This window comes from Varanus komodoensis, unplaced genomic scaffold (assembly GCF_004798865.1).
Source record: "Varanus komodoensis strain SLA01 unplaced genomic scaffold, ASM479886v1 scaffold32, whole genome shotgun sequence".
Taxonomy (NCBI): Eukaryota; Metazoa; Chordata; class Lepidosauria; order Squamata; family Varanidae; genus Varanus; species Varanus komodoensis.
In genome coordinates, this window is record NW_025335798.1 from 18,988,406 (window position 1) to 19,010,548 (window position 22,143).

A 22,143-nucleotide genomic window follows, 5' to 3' on the forward strand; every position below is an offset into this window, starting at 1 on the left:
ATCCCTTGATTCAATTCATAAAATACATTAGAACAGTTTAATGTATATTACTTGGTTGTCTCTTTCCCAACTACTCGAAATTCCATGTTCAGAAATCATGGTAAAAAAAAAACCCAAGGAAAAATCATTTTTGGTTTGTTAATTGAGAGGGAGTGATCAGGTAGTCTGCAACCAACACACTCATTTATTTCTGGGTAGTCATGATGTGTGAACAGGGTCACTGTAATGTGCAATAATGCCAGTTATTCTGTTTGTTCCATAAACCTCACTGACCATAAGGTTGTGCAGCTTTTGCAAAAAAGGCAAATCCTACGCTGTAGTTCATTAGGAATCAAAAATAGAACTGCTGACGCATTTAAATGCATCCTTTCCACAGCTTCCACTGGAATATCGCCTACTGTTGTAGTCGCTGAACCTCAGGACAGGCGTGGCAGTGTGAAGAGAGGGCAGAAAGGGAAACTCCGATTCTCAGGGTGCTTGAACCATTCGCCTAGCATGAAAAGTTGGGGCTATTTGCATCTTGAAAAACCAAATCAGGTGGGTGAGGGGTATGGAAGAGGTCTATAAAATTATGTATGGTGTGGAGAAAGTGGGAAGGATTCCCCCCCCCTCATTTTATATAATAATGGGATACTGAGAATAGAAAATGGCACGCAGTTTTAACTAAGTGATGCTATCCATAGTTTAACTACACAGTATTTTCTCCAACAAAAGGTAGTGAAGCTTGGACAGCCTTAAAAAAGTTTTGGGCATGTGACTGGAGTACAAGGCTATGAGGGGCTGCAGGTCATGATGGCTGCGCATTTCCTGCAGTATTGGTGATGTGCTTCAGAATACTGTTTGCTGGATAACATGAGCAAGAAATTGCTACTGCTGTCAGCGTCTCAGGTGTGGCCTTCCTATAGGCTTCTGCTTGGCCACTGGGGGAACGGAAGGCTGAATTAGCCTTTGGTCTGATGTTCTTAAGGGCATGTTTAATGTTGCAGTAGATCAGTTCTGTTTATGGAGGAACAGCTGCAACTGTTATGCTTTCAGAAGGTAGTTATCCCCTTGGAAGGAATACTAGTATATGCCCTCCCGCCCCTTGAGATCAGCAACGGATGCCCTTCTCCAGGAACCCTCTGTGAATGATATAAGGAGGGTGAGTACCCGGAGGAGGGCTTTCTCTGCGGTGGCGCCCCATCTATGGAATGCGCTCCCCAGAGAGGTCCACCTGGCACTGTCATTATTTGTTTTTCGGCGCCAGGCTAAGACCTTTTTATTCAAAGCTTATTTTAATTGCTAAATTATTGTATTAATTAGGATTTTAAAATTTTTAGCCGAGAATGCACCGGGGATTTTTAAATGTTGTTGCTGTTTTTTTGTTTTTGTTTTTTCTTCTTTTAATTGCTATATTATTATTATTTATGTATGTTTTATGTATTCTTTGTGAGCTGCCCCGAGGCTTTGTTGCGATGGGGGTGGCATAGAAATGCTTTAAATAAATAAATAGCGTATACACACTTTTTAAAGGTAACTCTTTAATTTCCCTAGAAATAGGGTGGGGGAAATAAAAGTGATGCATCAGGTTCCAGAAATCGCAGAGTACGCTTGGGAAATGGGAATAGCTTGAAGCACATGCAATTCTCCCAGGGTGTATTCAGCAACTTCATTTCTTTAGGGACAATTTATTAAGACTGCCTTGCAACTATATGCAACAACCACCAGAGTTCTGAACTCTCAGTCTGGAGTCCCAGAGAGGATCAGTAATCCCAAAACCACTAGGCCTGAAAAGGTTGGGGGGCGGGGCCAATTGAAGGCCTGGCATGGGCCAGCCATTCCACTCCACTGTCGTATCCTATCCATGCTTGCCCTTGCAGGCCAGAAAAGCCATGCTGCTAGGCTGGCTTGCCATAAACTGGCAGTCAAAGCCAGGTCTTTATTCCAGATCAGGAGTAGGTGACAGGGGGCACCCCATTGACCAAAACTGTACAAGCAAAACATATTTAAAAGCAAAATGATACCTGAAACATTTAATGCAAGCTAATGTGGATCTTGTTAATGTTGCTGCTGATAATTTAAACTGTATTTTACAAAAGAATCTGTATTAGTTTGTAGTGAAAATGTAGTAAATACAATGTTGAAAGCAGCAGCCTGAACCAAAAGACTATACTGATGCATTATAAATGTTGTAGTCCATCCAGTTTTGTGCATATATCTATGCATACCTAATATTTTTGGCAGCTCTCATCCTGTTCAAAGAGGCAGATGTGAGCCAACTGATTTCTGGTGATTCTTTGCATGAGGCATTTATTGCACTCTTGTGATTCCTCACGTACAGTAGTTTGTGGGTGCTTCCGGGGCTTTCCAAGGATTTCCACAGCTTTGTTTTGCTTCGCTTTTCTCCTTCCTTTCAATGAGTGGGGGAAGCATAATCTTATCTGGAAATGGCAGAATGACCTGGAATAAGAAACTTGTGAATTTTTACAGTTTTCCTCTCACACAACCTACCTTGTGGCTGTATAATGGAACATATACATAGAAAGACAGGAAAAAATCCCCCTGCCATGCTGGCCTGGGGGCCTTGTGTAATGGAGCTGATCTCAATTTCACAAAGTTGAAACCTTGGTAAATTGGCAGGTTAAAAGCCTTAAGTAGAGAAACCCCTAGCCTAAAGTTTTCACAGCTGGCAGTACTTTTAAGCCTTGTAATTTCCAACATTAATAAATAAAAACAACTCAAGTCTATTCTGACGCATAGCCTGAAGGGGAAATGAAACATTTGCTCTTGTAAACAAAGGCAAGCACTGGAACATCATTACAGGCTATTTGGGTGGCAGTGTGGAAAACATGGCTGTTTTCTATACCCTGACTTTAGTGTGCACTTTGCAGAAAGTTATTCCTAAAACTTCAGTACCTTTGGTGGAGGAGTCACTGAGAAAAGGAAGGCAAAGGTTTGGCTATAATCTTCTGAACCTAGAAGAGATTTGTGCTTGTCAAATGCATATTAGGTGCTGTGGAGTGAATATCAGGGCCTTGTTAGCTACTTTGTCCCTTCCTTTCACTGTACAGGACATGCTCCTAAGAGGCTTTTCCTAACAGTAGATACAATTCTTAAGATTCTCGGTGTTCCACTTTCATTTCATCCCTGCACTGATACTACTCTTCCTGTGAGCTTTCTGCTTATTAATGAAAGCAGCCCTTATCTAAATTCTATTTATAAGGCAGCAGTGCAATCAAAAGAGGCCCACTGGATCCAAAACATAGCAAGGGGTCCTTTACTTATGGACCCTACCGTTCATTTTTTCACTATTTTTTCCTACCTTTCTTACGCTCTTCTATGGTGAAAAAGAACATCAGTGTAATGTGCAGAAAGGAATAAGTCTGCTGGAACAGTGATGAATTTGTAAAATGGCACACACTTTCATGGGCAACAACTCCATCAAATGATGAACTAGAACTATGGAAAAAGCAAGGTAGAAAATTCAGTTGATGACAGATGAAGAGGAAAAGTTCTGAGGTTTTTCAAGGGAAACTGGACCATCTGTGAAATCCACACCTGACATAGTCAACTATCTGCATGAATTTGTGTTATCTCACATTCCATGCATCGAACAATGCAAGCTTCCTGAGAACTATATTTCAAGACGATTAAAATGACTATTTATGTATGATGCTTCTATTGGTAACCAGGTGTGCTTTCCCCTAACAATAGGCCTGTTTGTCCAGCATATATTGCTGATGAAAATTAACTACACCAGATTGGTACTGTAGCTATGAAGTATAAATGTCAAGGATGTGATGGATGGTATTACGGGGTCCTCACAGAGTTACTTATGTTGATTAAAGGGCACAGGAACCATTTAGATCCATTACAAGCTCGTGTGCCTTGTCATAAATTTTGCAAGATGTGCTTGTCACAGGCAAGTTACAGATTCAGGTGAGGTGGCTGCCTGCGTGCTAGCAGTGGCCTGCCTTCCTCGAGAGCTGTTGCAGTCCGGAGGATGAATTGTGATTCCAGTCAGATGTCCTGGGAAATGCCTTCAACTCTGAGCTGTAGCTAATGAGAGCTGCTCATCTGGTCACTTGCATGGCTTATGTTGACAGGTCTGTTGCAATGGCAGGAGCACCTGCCCAGCTGCATTTCCCCCTTCCCAGGACACCTGCTTGCAGTTTAAACAAAAAGATATTATTTGCCACCACTCTTAATTTCCACTAGCTCTGAGCCCAGAGAAACCCAGTGCTTGCTTGCCTGGAGCTGAGTTGCTGCAGCCCACAGACGCTTGTTTTCATGTGCCAGCAGCCTGCTCCCTCTTCTCCCGCTGCTGTGCAAATGTTGAGCTTGCACGACTGAATGGTTAGGCCAGGGGAGGAGACAAAGCACCCTTGGTCAGAAGCACGCACTCCAGAGCGCCAGCCCCAGTTAGGAGAAAGTGTTTCTTAGAAGAGGGAAGCAAGAGAGGCAAAAGGAGCCAAATAAACTGTAGCATAACTCTATCTGTGCTATATTTGGAGAGGTGGCTTATTCCCACATAGAGACTCTGGAGAATATGACACACCATCCCCTGCAACAGAAAGGGACACAAGATTCAAAGCACCCAAATGGACCCCAAATGGTCTCAATGAATTTTGGAGACAAAGAATTTTGTTCTTTAATAATGTTGCTCAAAAGGGCAGGGGAGAGGAGTCACTCCCATGTGACTCACCCATCATGTGTAAATTGTTGTTTTCACATTGCATTTACATCCTGCCTGTTTTCTTCTTATGAAGGATTCAAGGTGGCTTACATAGCTCCATTTTATCCTCACAACAACAACCCTGCAAAGTAGATTGGACTGAGAGTCTGTCCCTGACCTAAAGTCACTCAGTGTGCTGAGCCCAATACCCCGTCCAATACCCGAACCAACATGCTACACTGGCTTTCCAATCACGTACACAGAAAACACTTGTTACTTGCTTACTAGCTGGAAGAAAATTAGCCAGGTGTTCATTAAAGGGGAGATACTTTGCCCACTTCTGGCAAGCTGGTTTTCTCAGAAAGAGGCTTCAAGCTTCATGTTTGAGATGTGCCTGCCTCCAAAGCATCCCAGCCAAAGCTCTCTGCAGCTCTCAGAAGGAACCGGGTTCACAAGAGCATTGCCACCCCACAGCTGCATTCCTGGAAAAAGTGATGATGATGAAGATAATGGCAACACATTTCTAAGCTTAGGCTCTAATTAATTTAAAGAACTGGTTATATAAGCAGAAGATTATGCACATTGTTCTGCATGTCAGACTCTGTGCTGATTTATTAAAGGATTTCTTAAGCACAGCTCTTAAGAATTCCACTCATGTTTGTGAAAGTTTGCCGGTATTTCAGCCCCAAACTCCTATATTGTAGATGGAAGCAAACTCCTAGTGAATACCACTGCTATGTGCCTATGATCAGGTAAATTCAGACGCAAGGAGGCTGGCCCAGAACAACATCTTGCAGCCTCTTTCGAATATTCTCTTTGCCATCCAGCAATATAAAATATATTGCATCCGCTGGAACTTAGACTCCGGGGTAACAGCAGGCAAAGCATGTGAGTGTCGCCTGGTCCAGTTTTCTCTGTGGAGTTTTAGCAGGTCTGGCTCATGGCACTGACAAGGTGCTTGGACAGGTTCATGAAACCAGTACCATACTGGATCCTTGCCCCTCTTGGCTGGTACAAAATGGTAGGAAGGAACAGCCAGCTGGGCCAAGGAGGCGATAAAGGCTCTTTGTGAGTTTGAGGGCTCCCATGCTGTCTAAATGAGGTGGCAGTGAGATCACTCCTGACCCATTGCATCAATTCCAGCTGAATAAAGAAAGATAAGGAGTTAGCCGTAGTCACAAGAAACACTGTAATGTGGGCTTGTATTTCTCAGATGTGTGTGATAATGTCATAAAACTTGCATTCTATCTGTTCAAATATCAAAATGTTCATGCTTTTAAAAATACTTTTCAGTGTATTCTTAACCACAAAAAACAAAAACAAAAAACACCCTCAGTGAGAGGCAAATTGCTACTCTAAATTCTTCCTAGGTTAAAACATGCAAACAAAACACACTGTACCTTGTCCATACCTTACATTCATGGAAGTGAGATAAATCCTCTAGGACAGGGATCCAGGGAGTCTTTCAGCACATTGCCAATTTGCCTGCGGAGGGACCACCACTCATTGCCGGGATATTGGCACTGGAGGAATATTCCAGTATCCCTCCCCTGCACCCCACTTTGAAGGTGCTCTTTGAAGGTAGAACTGTGGCTTGCATACTAACAGGCAAATTGATGTTTGAGGAAGCCTGGCTGCTCTTATGCAGCTTCTAATTGTGGAATTGCCTGGAAGATCCTAAGGAGCTAAAGAAACCACTTTTGGGATGTGTGAGGAATCTGATAGGAGGATGAAAATCTGATGGATTATCTTAACTCTGCCACACACATTCCTTTCTGTGAACCCTGAGTTGATGCTAACCTGATCTACCACAAGTCAAGCCATTATGAAAATTGCCATCTTTAAAATGGACTGTAATTTTTTGCAACTCCAAGGAAATGTACACAAATTTTGGGACGCCACCCTGCAGTTTGGACAAATTGTGGAATGAAGGCAACACCCCTTCTCCATACCCTTCTCCAGCACCCTTTCCCTGCCATCATCTCACACAGTATCACTCCTCCCTCTGCTGAATGGGCTGAAATTTAGCTGAACTTTAAGTACCATGTGGAAGGATTCCCCAGACATATACAAGCAAGTTGAATAAAGATAATAATAACTGGTTGTAACCCCACGCAAAGAAACTTTCTGTGCCTATATACCAGTTGCTTGAATCTGTGGACATTAGTCATCCCTACATGTGTATAAAAGGGTTCACTCGGTATGCCAGACTGGAGTGACCCAATGTCTGCCTTAGCTCTGCAGAATAAACATTTCACTTTTCACACTCCTGTTGTGTATTGATTGGGCCATATGCACACCATGAAATGAACCTGTCTGCTTTTTGGACAGCACCTCTCTCACTCATATTATTGACCCCTCACAGGATGCTGCTGCAAGGACTGCTGTTCACATACATTATCCTTCAGAACCATCTGTGCTGGCTGAAATCCACCTCTGCCTTTCTGTCTTTCAGCTTTTTCTGAGACCAGAAATGCCCCAGCATCCCACCCTTCCTACCTTGTCTCACTGCTGTAGCAACCCTTTCCCCACTCCTGCACACCCATCCTTGCTTTGAACTTCTTTTCTATAGACTGCATCTCCCTCCAGCCCATGTTCCTGCTTCTCTGACTCTGTTCCCATTCACATCTCCTCTCATCTCTTGGGGTCAGCATCCAAACCAGCACATTTCCTCTTCCCTGGCCAGAAATGTATCCCTATTCAGTCCCTAGGCTCAAGCACACAGTGTAGAGAGCACTACAGCACTCCCAAGTTGAGCAGCAGAATCCATCCTGAGGGTGGGGTGGCATCTTTCTGAATGGGAGGAGAAAAGGGGTTCTTCCAGCTGGGATTCAGTTCTTCATATGAGCAGACACTAGCTCCACATCTGAAAGAGATCACTATTTTGGGTTAGGCTGTTTGTAACCTGGACTATCCTTCTAAGGTGTCATCTAAGTCCTCTGAGGAGGGAAAATGGATGAGCAGGGAGACAGGTTCCTGATGGACACATCTTTCCAACCCCACACCAATCCCACCCCACCAGAAAGACACACCTGTAGCTAAGCACAACTTTATTTCAGCAGCTCCACAGAGAGTCTTGGTGTATGAACAAGATTTTACAGATAAAAGCTGCAGCGAATCCTGTCTCAAAAACTACTGCACTCTCCTGCTGGTGGGCAAGTTCTGCTGCTCAAAAGCTGTACCCAGATCTCATTGCTCCCACCCATGCTAGTATTCATATCACAGCAAGCCATGTGTACATCTGTGTGCCATAGCTTGCATTCAGCACTGTGCTTTGAGAGCTCCCTGCAGGACGGCTTTGGGGAAAACACATCTGCACCATGGCCACATTTTCCACCCACATTTCAAGGACAGGAAGTTCTGGCAGTCTATGGTTACTGTGCAGGACATCATGATATGCTTGCATGCGTGTCAGAAGCTGCCACGCTCTGCCTCCTGATGTCTGCAGGGGCACACAGCTGCGGGTGATGTTGCCACTGGCCCAGGCGGCAGCGAGGCTGTTGGCAGCTCCCCTTTGCTTTTCCTGGTCATTCCAGTGTTGGAGCAGGCCATAGGTTCATTCCCCAGCAAGTTTCATGGCAAGATTCCTAATCAGTCCCACTCTGCCTGCTTTGCGCCTGTTCTGTAGATATGCAGCACAGTGGTATGGAGAAACTGTTGAACAACCATTATTTCATATTGTGATTTCTCAGGACCAAAGGCTCCACACTGAAGTATCATAACCGGGTTCAGATGAGACAAGAGACAAACCATGGTAGAGAACCACTGTAGCTTGTCGCACAATTCTCAGCCGCTAAGTCATGTAGATGCCTTGAGCAACTTTGTGGAAGCCACTGGAAAACTCTGACTTGGACTGCTTTTGGCCATTGGGTCAGAAAAGTGTCCAAAGTCTGTCAGTCTGAAATGAAATGAGTTCTCCCATAATGCACAGCCTTGTTCTATAGCACTGGCCTTAAACTAACACCAGGAGCAAATGTGTTTTGAATTAATTGTGCGTATAGATGAGGCAATTCTATTTTATTTTTATCTGGATGTCTTTTCTGCTGGGCGGAGGCTTGGAGACAGAACTAAAGTGTTGAAGGAGAAAGAGTAAGATTGGTGGGACCCTTAAAATAGAAAAAAGGATATACAGTTCATTGGTCTCCATATTGCAGGTTGGTGTTAATAGTGAACAAATTGATGAGAACCACTCTAGAGAAGAATTACAAGGGTTGGTGGATACTGAGACTAGTATTATCCTACTTGCTCATCCAATTAGCATGGCCGTGAAAAGCACTTCAGCTTTTGAGACCTTAGCTTGAAAATCTTGTCTTCAATTCCACACTACTTGTTTATATGGCATACTTCCAAGGACAAAAAACAGTAAACAAATTATGTGTTCCCATACTGTTTTACATGGCAGCTAAAAAGTTCAATGGCTTTTCATTATGCCTGCAAAATTTACCTGTTGGGACATTCCGATAAAAAATACATTTTTTCTCAGTGCTTAAAATGGCACCACTGTGGAGTATCAACTTGCATTTTAAAGCAGTAAATCCACAAAATTACATTACGCTTATAGTTGTCATCAAAATATAAAAGGGAGCATTAATCTTCCAGAATTTAATTTTGCCTGAATTTTAATTCCTCTCTTTATTACCAAGGGGATTTATAGATTTTTTCCCCTTCCTTAATGTATCTGACTTCACAAAGTTTATGCTTGAGTAAATGATATGCTACAGTACTAAAGTAATTTTCTAGCTGATAGTTTTAGCATTGTCCTCTTATTTTCTAATAATTTACATACAACTATTATGATACTAAATTTATGTCTCAATTCTGCACAAGTGTTATGCTTGCAATATTTCCACACTTCGCTGATCTCTACAGCTAGATGTGTCTTTGCCAGGGGAGAAGGCTGAATAATTCTAGTTCTACTCTCCCTTCTTTCTATATGTATCAGTTGGAATTTACACAGATATATAGGGATTTTAAAAAATAAATCTTCTACATAGACTTATGCAGGCTCACACATATTCCAGTAGCACGCCTCTTCAACATTTTTGTCTTTTCCTCTTGATTAAGAAACAAGGGACACTATTTGGTGGTGCAACTTTGCTGGTCCCACTGCAATTGCTGGAGCAACTTCTTGTGCAACAGGCGTTTTGCAATTCTAACAATAACCCCATAAATTAAGAGGCACATGGATTTCTGAGTTAAGACAGGTTCTGGACATATATTCTGACAGTTCTGCTGAGCTGCCCCACTCTAGAAACACACGTCTCCATGTATTTGAGTTTATTTTTAGAAGTGTGAAAGTGTCTTGCTCAGGCAGTCACTCCTGTGTGTGCATGAGTGTAGCAGGATACTTCCCGCAGCCTGTGGTGTGATATCCATCTCATGCAACATGGAGGGGGTAGATGGAAACAACAGGAAATAATGACTTGTGTTATTTGTTTTTGTTTTAACATTTCTGGGCCAGTCCCACTTATCCAAAGTGCTAGGGCAAATAAAAGTCCAATCAACATTGAAAACACAAGAAAAAGATGAGAAATTAAAAGACCACTGCAAGCTGGTATTGAACCAATGGAACAGCATAATCATTCAGTGGAAAGGAATTCCATAAAGTGGTCCACTACAGAAAATATTCTACCATACTTCACGACCAATGGCACTTCTAATAGCGATGAAGTGCCTTAGGAAAGACCTCGGTAGACATGCAAGTTCATGTAGAGAATCTGGTTGATTGTATACCTGAATTTCAATTATAATACTCAACATATTCAATTGGATAAGGAAACAAAATTGAAGTAAATGCAAATTGAACAACACTGGAATGATGGCATCTATATAATGATTTTGAGGGATGAGTTGATAGGCCATCTACTTTTCCTTCCCCTTTCCTTGAAGAGGTGTTGTATGTATTCTTAGTATGCGAGAAGGAATCTTGATGGAAGTTGAGTAGCATCATTGCAAAGTTTGGTTGAATTTTCATCTTGGCAGACAATCCAGATGATTCTTTCAGGTAAATTCTGCACCTGGCAAGTGAGGTACCTGAAATACCTTGATACAGGTTAGTTCCTGTATATATTCTCAGACTGAGTAGCAGCGTTTGTGCCAAACCATGCATTTAGAAAGTGCTCATTGATTGTTGTGTATGTCTTTGAATGTTCTATTTTGGGAGCTGGCTCAGAAATCCAATGGCTGAATGTTCACTCACATCAAAAACAAAACATTCAATGCATAAAACATACAAGCCTTCTTACTAATAGGCTGGGTTTTTACAAGTAGAGTGTTTTTGCTTCCTAAAATGGTATAGTCATAGAAGAATTGCATGATACACTTTTTCTGGTTATGGCTTGGAGTCACGAAGTGCAACCACATCTCAGGCAGCATTCAAGGCAGTAGTTGTGGAACCTGTTGTAAACTGTCATCAGGTCATCCTCAACTTAGAAATGTTTTAATAAATAAATAAACAAACAAACAAACTTGCTCTGCTCTCGGGGCTGTAGCTTTGTTTATGCATTCAATCCAACCCATAGCTGATTTTTCCCTTCTTCTTCTGTCTTTGACTTTTCCTAGCATTATTGTCTCTTCCAGTGATTCTTGCCTTCACATGTTGTGCCCAAAGTACAATAGCCTCAGTTTTATCATTTTTGCTTCCAGGAAAGTTCCAGTTTGATTTGATCTAGGATCAAATCTTCATCTTTCTGTCAGTCCTGGATATTTACAGAGTCCTCCCTCAAAACATTATTTTTCAAACATAACAGTGTTCTTCCTGTCAGATGTCTTCACTGCCCAGCTTTCACACTCATATAAACTGACTAGGAATACAATAGTGTAGATGAGCTTGTTCTTGGTCTCCAGTGAAATGTCCTTACTCTTGATTAACTGTTCTAATTCCTTCACTGCTGCCCTTCCAAGTCTCAAACTCCATCAATTCAAGCACAGAATGCAACAAGAAATTTGAAGATTAAGCCAAGGTATGTAGATCTTTCAAAATTTCAATTTCTTCATTGCTAATCTTAGAGTTGTATAATTTATCTGTAGTCATGAATTTTCCCCTAATTATCAGCTGTAGTTTCTTCTTTCATTTTCAGGAGTTGTTTCAATTCATTGCATATCTTATTCATCTGCATATCTTATATATTTAAGTGTATTCCACCAGTTTTGTCTCCTTCCTCTGACCCTAATTTCGCTTTCCTTATGATACGTTCTGTGTATAGATTGAACAAAAGGGGATATAATAAACATCCTTTTCTGACCCCATTGCCTATATGAAACCATTCTCTTTCTCTTCATTCTTTCCTAACCATAGCTTCTTGTCAACAAGACAGGTTACGCATCAAGACAATCAAGGGTTAGGCACCTCCATTTCTTTCAGGGCTGTAGCTTTCCTGTGATCCAGGCAGTCAAAGGCTTTGCTGTATTCTATGAAGTATATACTGAACCCTCATTAATTTTTGGTGTGTTTCAGTAGCTAGCATAAGTTTGCAATATAATCTTGAGTGTCTCTTGAACATCAGGCATTTTTTGCTTCATGCAAGGTAAATTCTTTTGTTGCAACACCCTGAGGATCACTTTGATTGCATGGGGAATTATAGTCGCTGAACTTCTTAGTATCTCCTTTCTTGGGGACTGGAATGTACACTGAACATTTCCAGTTTGTTCATCATTGTTTTGTATTCCATATTTGCTGGCATATTCCTGGTAGGTTTTGGACTGATTCAGTTTCTGGAGCTCAGAATAATTACTCCCTCTACTCAATGTACATTTTTCCTTCCAGGTGTTTTCAGAGCAGCTTTCAGTTTGCTTACTAATATTGCAGGTTCTTCTTCATAGGATTCTTCAAAGGAGTCTGTTATCCTTCTATCTCTTCTATATAGTTATTCCACGTATGCTTTCTACCTTCTCTTTATTTTCTGCTGGGCAGTTAGTATGCTCCCCTGTTAATCTCCCCTAATAGAGGTTTGAACTTCCCTTTGATTTCTTGTAACTTCTGGAAGAGGTCTCTTGGTTTTTTCTCCTTTTTTTGGTTGCCTTCTTTTCTTTGCACTGGTCATTGTAATAGTTCTTTTTGTCTCTATGTGATAGACACTGAAAAGTTGCATTCAGGATTCAGAGCCTATTTCTGTCACTTTCTGCTTTTGCTTCTTGCCTGTCCATAGCAATTGTGAGTGTTATTCTGTCATCCATCTTGCCCTTTTTAATTATGTTTTCCTCTTCTTCTTCTTCTTCTTCTTCTTCTTCTTCTTCTTCTTCTTCTTCTTCTTTTCTTTCTTTCTTTTTCTTTTGGTACAGGAATTGTCTCTCTGCTTTATTCCCTGATAATGTTTCCAGTGTCAGTCCACAGTTCTTAAGTTTCATAGTCAAGTTGGGTTCAGTAATGCAACCCTGATCTTTATTTGGACTTTAAATTCCTCAAGAATGTTATTTAAGTTGAATTTTGGCACTATGTTTCTGTCAGTGACCTTTTCAGCTTTACTTTGATTTTGATATTAATACTTCATAGTCACTATTGCAATCTGCTTCTAGTATTGTTGTAGGAGAAGGAATACAGCTTCTCCATCACTAATTCCAATTACATACTCTGTTTGATTTCCATACTGGCTATCTCATTACATCATGTATACAGTGGCCTGGTCACCTGAAGTAGGTTTTTGCAATAAATAGTTGGCTTGACAGAATTCCATGAGTCATTTCCTGCTTCATTCTTGACCTCTTGTCCAAATTCTCCTCCATCATTTCATTCTGCATTGTTTCCTACTTTTGTCTCCTACATTCACCTGTGATTATCAGCACATCTTGTTTTGATATACTATCAATTTCCTCTTGGATGCCTGCATAAAACTTTTCAATTTCATCTTTTCAGCATAGGGTTGAATGATGTTCCTGTTGATGGAATTTCAGAGAATTATGATTTATACAAGTTGGTCAAACTTTGAATTATAGCCCCTTACTGCCTCTGCTACATATTTTTTTAGCATGAAAACCACTCCCTTTCTTCTAAGCTGTTATTTCTGGAGTAAATCACTTTGAATTTGTCTGTTTGTCCCATGCCAGTCCTCTTTATTTCACCTACACCAAGTACTGCAAAGTTAGAGTATTCCACTTTTTGCCTTATGGTTTCCAGCTTGCCCTGAGTCATAATCCTCTGTCCATGTTCCAACTGCATTTGCTGTGCAGCATTGGACTTCCCTCGGCGCATGTGAGACACTGGGCTTCCTTTTGGCTTTGATCTAGGTGCAGCATTCATGACAACACTAGTTGTACTTGCCCTGTGCTCTTCCCCAGGAGCTGGTTGAGTGCCTTCCAAACTGGGAGTCTCATCTTCTGGCATTACCTCTTGTTTCATTTTACACTGTTTCCTGATTGGTGGTACAAGTTAAGAAATGTCCAGAAATGGTTCACTACTGCCTTCTTTGGTGTAACCAGAGTTAGCCTGAGCATCACTGCCATTGAAGGATCCTCCACCAAGTGTCATTTTTAACTAGCACTGCTGCCCTTCAGGAGTTTCTGTACCCCAAGACCATTAGCATTCTCCTTTGTCTTCGAATAAGATGGTGTTGCTCCTGAAGAGAGTTCAGTGCCTCAGGTTGGACCATTCTCCCTCTGGTGACTGCTAGGAGACCATCCTAGCCAAACAGTTTGGCCTCCTGGGGCCATTGGTTTTGGCTTCTCTGACACTCTCACACCCATCACCACTTTAAGGTATGCACAAAGAGGGCAAGGGGTGGAAGTAGTTGCAGTAGTAATACCATTTGTGGAATGCTGTCTTGCCTAAGGCACAGATGCTGATGGGTAAAAAAGGGAAAGGTTGAAGTGAAAATATATTCATTTAGATTATGCCTTTAGCAGTCTTTCTGGGGAGACAATGAATAACTTATAAATATTTAAATATAGAAATATGACATAGCTATGCTAATTCAAACTATAAATATTCGATAGCCTGCCTAAGATTGTATATTGTATTTCTTTGCAGTTTCCCAAGTTGTACTATCTATTTTTAGGATTTGGTTACCATATCAGGAAGAGCGTTATTATCACTTTAAACGATAAAACTCTTCATTTTAATCTGGGCATGCTTTTTGAAACAAATAAAAATTGTTTCATTTCTAAAGACCTGTTTATTTTTTAACTGTTTTACAAAAACAGCATTTGAGAAAATTATATTATGAGGTGGCACATGAACTACTGGGCCACCTGGCTAGTATGTAGATGCTGGTATTAAGATTACTGTGTGAGCCAGAAAGCCGAAACAAAGCTCAAGCGCAACACTTTTTTCAGGTATTAGAGCACAAGATCTCTGCAACCAAATCTAGAACTGTGCCCTTCCACACCTCCAGCGGCCAGCGCAGGCGCACGCGGCACCAGAGAGCGCTGCCCACCGGCCCAGGTGATCGGGCGGGCACGGTGCGCGACAGGGCGGGACTCGGTGGCGACCAAAGGGGGTCGCCGCCATTTGGGGTGCCGTTCGGGGGACGAGAGGGGGGCTGGGCTGGCCAAGGACTCTTGTTGAAATAGGCTTGCCTACTGCTGAATCTTAGGGAAGGGGAAGGATTTTTTTTCCCTTTCTTTTTCTTTTTATCATTCTTTTTCTCCTCCTTCGACCTGCTTTATAATTTTACCCTGCTTTAATCAGTGCTTTGAGTCATCCCTGGCCATGTCGATGTTTATATATCCTGGGGAACACACGGGCGCTGCTATTGGCGTGGTCACGGGCAATGGTCGTTACAGCAATAGGGGCTTAACGTGTCCACGTAGAAGAAGGATGGACAGATGGCTGACACCTATCCCTCCTTCTGGTTCTGCCCCCAGCCAGAGGGCACCAGGTAGCCTTGTCAACCACCCCTCGGGTCTGACGGTGCTGCTGCTCAATGCCAGGTCGGTCAATAATAAATCTTCCCTCATCCATGACTTGATTGTGGATGAGGGGGCTGACCTGGCTTGCATAACGGAGACCTGGGCGGGAGAGGGAGGGGATGTTGCCCTCTCCCAATTGTGCCCGCCTGGGTATCTGGTTCAACACTGTTCACGCCCAGAAGGGAGGGGATGGGGAGTCGCGTTGGTTTACCGAGCCTCCATCTCTCTCACGGGTCTTCCGGTCCCTTTGAGACCAGGGCTGGAGTGCCTCTACTTGGTGTTGGGCGAACGAGACAGATTGGGGATTCTGTTGGTGTACCGTGCACCCTTCTGCCCAGCAGTGTCCCTATCTGAGCTGACAGAGACCGTCTCGGACCTGGTGTTGAGGACCCCCAGGATGTTGGTCCTGGGGGACTTCAATCTCCATGCCGAGTCTGGACTGACCGGGGCGGCTCAGGACTTCATGGCCTCTATGACGGCCATGGGTCTGTCTCAACACGTCATCGGCCCGACCCATGAACGTGGACACACTCTGGACCTGGTTTTCTCGATGGGGCAGGAAGAGGATGACCTGAGGGTGAGGAACTTATGTTTGACTCCCCTGTCATGGTCAGATCACCTCCTGGTGAGGTTTGTGCTCGAGAGCGGCCTCTCCCTCTGTAAGAGTGCGGACCCGATTGTATGGGCCCGCCCCCGAGCCGGATGGATCTGGATGGATTCCTGAAGGCCCTGGGGGAGTTTCCGGCTGACAAGACTGGTGCTCCTGTCGAGGCTCTGGTCGAACTGTGGAACGGGGAGATGACCAGGGCTGTGGACACGATCGCTCCCAAGCGTCCTCTCCCACCGGGCAGAGTCCGCTCTTCCCTTTGGTATACACCTGAATTGCGGGCGATGAAGCGGGTTGGGAGACAACTGGAGCGTAGGTGGAGGAAATCACAGGATGAATCTGACCGAACACACTTGAGAGCCCACTATCGGGCCTATGCTGTGGCGGTGAAGTGGCGAAAAAGAAGTTTTTTTCCGCATCCATTGCCTCCTCACAATGCCATCCGGTGGAGCTTTTTCGAGTGGTACAAGGCCTGGTTCGCCCGGGTCCTAAGGAAGATCCGATGCCACCCTCAAAGGCCCGCTGTGACGACTTTGCCAGGCATTTCAGGGAGAAAATCACTCAGATTCGTCACGAGCTGGACTCCACTAATGAATCAGAGGTCTCTGGGGAGACGCCAATGCTACCGTCTAGTCCAAAAATGTTGGAGGAATTTCAATTATTGCGGCCTGATGATGTGGACAAGGTACTTGGACGAGTACATCCCACCACTTGCCTATTGGATCCTTGCCTGTCTTGGTTAATAAATAACTCCAAGCACGGGATTGGGACCTGGATCTTGGAAGTGGTTAAAACTTCTCTGAGGGAGGGTTGAGTGCCTGCCCCTTTAAAGGAGGCGGTAATACGACCGGTCCTGAAGAAAGCGTAACTGGATCCAGAGATGGCCACTAACTATAGACCTGTGGCCAACATCCCATTTCTGGGCAAGGTGTTGGAGCGAGTGGTGGCGGGACAACTCCAAGCACTCTTGGATGAAACTGATTATCTGGATCCTTTTCAGTCCAGCTTCAGACCCGGGTACAGTACTGAATCTGCCTTGGTCGCCCTGTATGATGACCTGTGCAGGGAGAAGGACAGGGGGAGTGCATCCCTGTTGGTTCTTCTGGACCTCTCGGCGGCTTTCGATACCATCGACCATGGTATCCTTCTGGATAGACTTGCGGGATTGGGGGTTGGAGGCACTGCTTTGCAGTGGTTCCGCTCCTATCTCAACGGTCGATTCCAGAAGGTAGTGCTGGGGGACCATGTCTCTGTGTCATGGCAGCTATACCATGGAGTACCACAGGGCTCCATTCTATCCCCTCTGCTATTTAACATCTATATGAAACCGCTGGGAGAGGTCATCAGGAGGTGTGGGCTGCGGAATCATCAATACGCAGATGATACCCAGCTCTACCTCTCGTTTTCCACTAATCCAGGTGAGGCAGTGGCTGTGCTGAACCGGTGCTTGGCCGAGGTAATGGAATGGATGAGGGCCAATAAACTGAAATTCAACCCAGACAAGACGGAGGTCCTGTTGGTTGGCGGATCGGGCTTCGGAGAGGGTGGATTTGACGTGGTCCTGAATGGTGCAACACTCCCTCTTAGGGATAAGGTCCGCAGCTTAGGTGTACTCCTCGACCCGGAGCTTTCTTTGGAAGCTCAGGTGACAGCGGTGGCGAGGAGCGCCTTCCTTCAGCTTCGGCTGATTAATCAGCTGCGCCCCTACCTGGAGTTCGACTGCCTGGCGATGGTGACACACGCGCTGGTGACTTCCCGCCTAGACTTCTGTAACGCGCTTTACGTGGGGCTTCCCCTGAAGACGGTCCGAACACTTCAATTGGTGCAAAATAGAGCTGCCAGGTTGCTGATGGGGACGGGGCGTTATGCTCACATGACTCCAGTCCTCCGTCAGCTTCACTGGCTGCCCATTGAAGCCGGGGCCCAATTGAAGGTGTTGATTATGACCTATAAAGCCCTAAACGGCTTGGGTCCTGGCTACCTGAACGAGCGCTTACGTCCATATATGCCCGACCGCCCTTTGAGATCTGCGGGAGAGTCCCTTCTCCGGGAACCCTCCATGAAAGAAATTAGGAGAGTAAGTACTCGGAGGAGGGCTTTCTCTGCGGTGGCGCCCAACCTATGGAATTCACTCCCCAAAGAGGTCCGCCTGGCACTGTCATTACTGGTTTTTCGGCGTCAGGTAAAGACCTTTTTATTTAAACATCATTTTAATTGTTAAAATATATGATCTGGCCAGGGCAACTTCTTCTTCCTTCTCTTTTCTCCTCCTATATTATTTATTTACTTATTTTATACTGATAATTTTAATTTTATATTATTATGTTTGTAACTCAATGTATTTTTTGTATTTTTGTATTTAATGGTAATTTATTATGTTCTATTGTATTTCAATGTATTTTATTGTGTTGTAAGCCACCCCGAGGCTCTGGCAAGGGGCGGCATAGAAATGTTATAATAATAATAATAATAATAACAACAACAACAACAAAGGTAAAAGGAGTTAAAGGCAGCAGCAACATTGCAACATCCTATATTCCATACCTCTTGCAGAGAAACATCCACTTTGTGTTTTACTTTGGACAAATGTAGCAAAATGTGGCTTTTCAAAAGGGTTGTCCATTCTTCATACCTACCTCAGACATCCTAAATAAATAATAATAATCTATTGCAATTTACCACTATACTCATAAAGATGGTTTGCAGCCACGTGCTTTACTCTACAGGAAGCTATTGCACCTTTCATCCCAGGCATGATTTACTAATTTTTGAAAAGGTTAACGCTGTTTTTTTCTTTAATAGCCACTTGATCATTGCAGAAGTCATGCTGGAAGCATCCGTCAGGCAGACTAAGGAACATATCTAAATGTCTCATCCAATTACGAAAAGGGTTTTTCTTAAACTTGGTTTTCTGTATTAGTACAGCAGGGACTGAACAGACATGTTTATTAGGGAAAAGGGCACTGGGTTCAATGAGTTTTGGGTATCTGCCAATCCTGAGGTATTTGCATAGACACTCACCATCTGTTTGGACAGTAATTTTGACGGCATAACCCTTCCTGATAATGCATTGCTCTTATGGTGCTTTTCCCTGAGAGTGGTAATTTTACAACACTACACTGCTCGGTGGAAAAACAAAATCATGTAACAAACAAAGGCACCACTTGTATTTTCTGCATAGACCATAACAGTGCCATCAAATTCCCTGCAAGCTTGTTGTGGAGTCGAACTGGAACAGACGCATGATACATGCAAGGCAGGTGCCTGAGGTCCATGGCCCAATCAGGGGTTCATTGCCAATCTCTGGAGTTCCCTAGGCCTGCTGCTTTTCTTTCTTGCTCTTGCTCTTGCTAATGCTGCTTGAGCAAGTGAGAAATGAGAAGAAGGGGATTGTCCTCTCCATCTGGGAGACGGTGTAGACTCTGCCTAGATGCATAAACAACAGAGGTGAAGAGGAAACAGAACTACTCGGGGAAGGAGTCCTCGGGGAAGACCTTGCTCAACTCTAGAAACAGCATCAAATGCACAAATGAGCAAGGATTGGCAAGACACAGGTCTACTTATAATGGGGGGGGGGTAGGCAATGACCATCCATCAGTTGCATGTGCCCCTTCCATGGCTTTTAGCTCAGCACTCACACTGCCAAAATTTGTTGCCAAAATGGCACAGAAAACTGCTACAGAGAATCAAAAGCGCCACATTTACTTTGCATTAAGGTTAAATATGACCCTTTGGAGGCAAGGAGTTTGGATGGCAAACCACCATTCCCACCCCAACTGGCATGCCGCTGAATTGCAGTGGTTGGGCAGTGGCAAAATTCAGCCTCTGGGGCAAAAGAGTGCTGGACATTGGCCCTCAGCCACCTTAAAGTAGCTCACCTTAAACTAGCCCAATTGACACGGCCACTTTTCAAAATACAATACTGGGAGTGGGATATTGTTCTCCACCTTCTGACACTAAATGCCTTGTCCATATTTCTCAGTATCTGCTCTGTTGCCATGGATGCAGATCCCCTACTAAACATCTGATCATCCCCCAACCCAATCTACATCTTCAGTTATATGACAAACTAGCTGTTAATTAGAAGGGAAATATTTACTGGACAGTAAAATGTCTTTGTTAAACAACAACATAAACCTATAGGGTGCCATAAAATATTGTAGTATGTTTACTAACAACAAAGTTAATCATTTATTACTTGAAGCGTTCATATTTTCAGCATTATTTAAACAAAGAAACACATACCCATACTACCCTAATCACTCATATTTATTTCAAGGGACATTTTAAAATATGTTTGATTAAAAATGTAACCTTGTCAAAACCTGATGCCAGTCCTAAGTATGATTGTGTATATTTCATGATATCCTAGAACCCATTGTCTCATATTCCATTTTTACTTATTTCTGCTATCATTCCGTTTAATGTCTGTGTGTAAATAGCAATAACATGCCCCGGCCTGCGTTCTTTCCTTAGTTCTACCCCTCCTCACAGCCTTCCTTCCCTTTCCCACTCCCAGTACTACTTATCCACTGCCTCAGCCTGGCCAAGTGGAAATAAAGTGAATGGATGGCAGCCTTCTGTGCTGACCTTCCTCTCCAACCAATTTGGGAATACTCAGAGCAGCTGGCAAGGCAGGGCTTTGGCAAGCCTAAGCCATGGGTAGGAGGAGCAATGGCTCGACTGGATCCAGGCCCAGGAATCCGGGGAGCCGCTCTCAGCCCATTACTATGAAAGGAAAATTGAAACTAAACTGCAGGTGATGAAGCTTACCTTATTAATGCAAGCTTCTCTGTATTGTTAAATTATGCAGGTGATGGGAGTCAGAAGGAAGCAATGCTAGAGATCATTCTGATCTGGGAAACTGGAAATGGACTACCATTCTTCCTTCTAGCAAAGCTCTCTGTTCTCTTTCTAGGTTCCCTACTAACTGCTAGTATGCCTTAGTTTCTACACATCAGATACAGTATTAAGGCCTTGGACATACAGAGCATCCCGGACATCTTCACATGCTCTAGAATCTCTATTTGGCATTAGCAACAAGTACTACTTTCACTGAACTACACATATTTTTTTAATCTTCTTTTCTGATGCCCTTTTTTCCTCCTCACCAAAAGTGTTGTTCTGCCCCCCATATTTTCTTTTTCACCCCTGCAAGAAGAAGTAGAGGAGGAGGAAGAGAATTATTCCTCAAACCCTCAATCTGCCCGCAGTTATCAAAAGTTTACAAAAGTGAAGTCAAGAAAATTAACTCAGTATATGTAATCTTGCATCAAATTTCAGTCATATTCTTTAACAGATACCAAAACCAGAAACTTTAAGGATACATATGCAGGGTTGTCAGAAGGAAAGGAAATTAACAGATGGTTATTTTACTTTATTTAGACACTTAGTGGTGTCTATAGATTATTCCTAAAGAATAGGGCTGTGCAGACATTGTAAAATCCATTCCACCTACATTTTGCAAGTTTTCACGTACTTTTCATTCCATCATGCACTCACTGACATGCCCAGATTTTGCACAAATGCATAATTTTGTGCTTTAACAGATGGAAGGAAAGCACATTTTAGGTCAGAGTTTTTTCATATTTTTCTATGATTCCATTTTCATAAAATCATTACTTTTTTAAGGAGTCCAAATGTTCACAGAATCTGCATGACCTAGGAAAAGCCAGTCTGCTGCAGAAGCCACATTTTGGATTCCTAGATATTCAAACTCAGCCGCTGCAGATTTCTATGAAGGCCCTTCTAAAGGCATAGGAACAGGGGATACTAACAATGCTGGCAACCATCGCTTCATGTACTGCAATTAAAACCATCAACAGATTTTAAACATTACTCTGTGAACAAGTTTTGTGTCCTCTTTGAATAATGTCAATTTGCAACATTTTACTTTTAATCTAACTAGGGCCAGTTCTCTATTTTACGGCTGACTCACTTAGATCTTGTGACGCCAGGGAATGGATCTACACATATAATACTGCTATTCTTATAAATGCTTTCTGAATAACTTCAGGGTTTGCCTCAAAGAACATGCTAT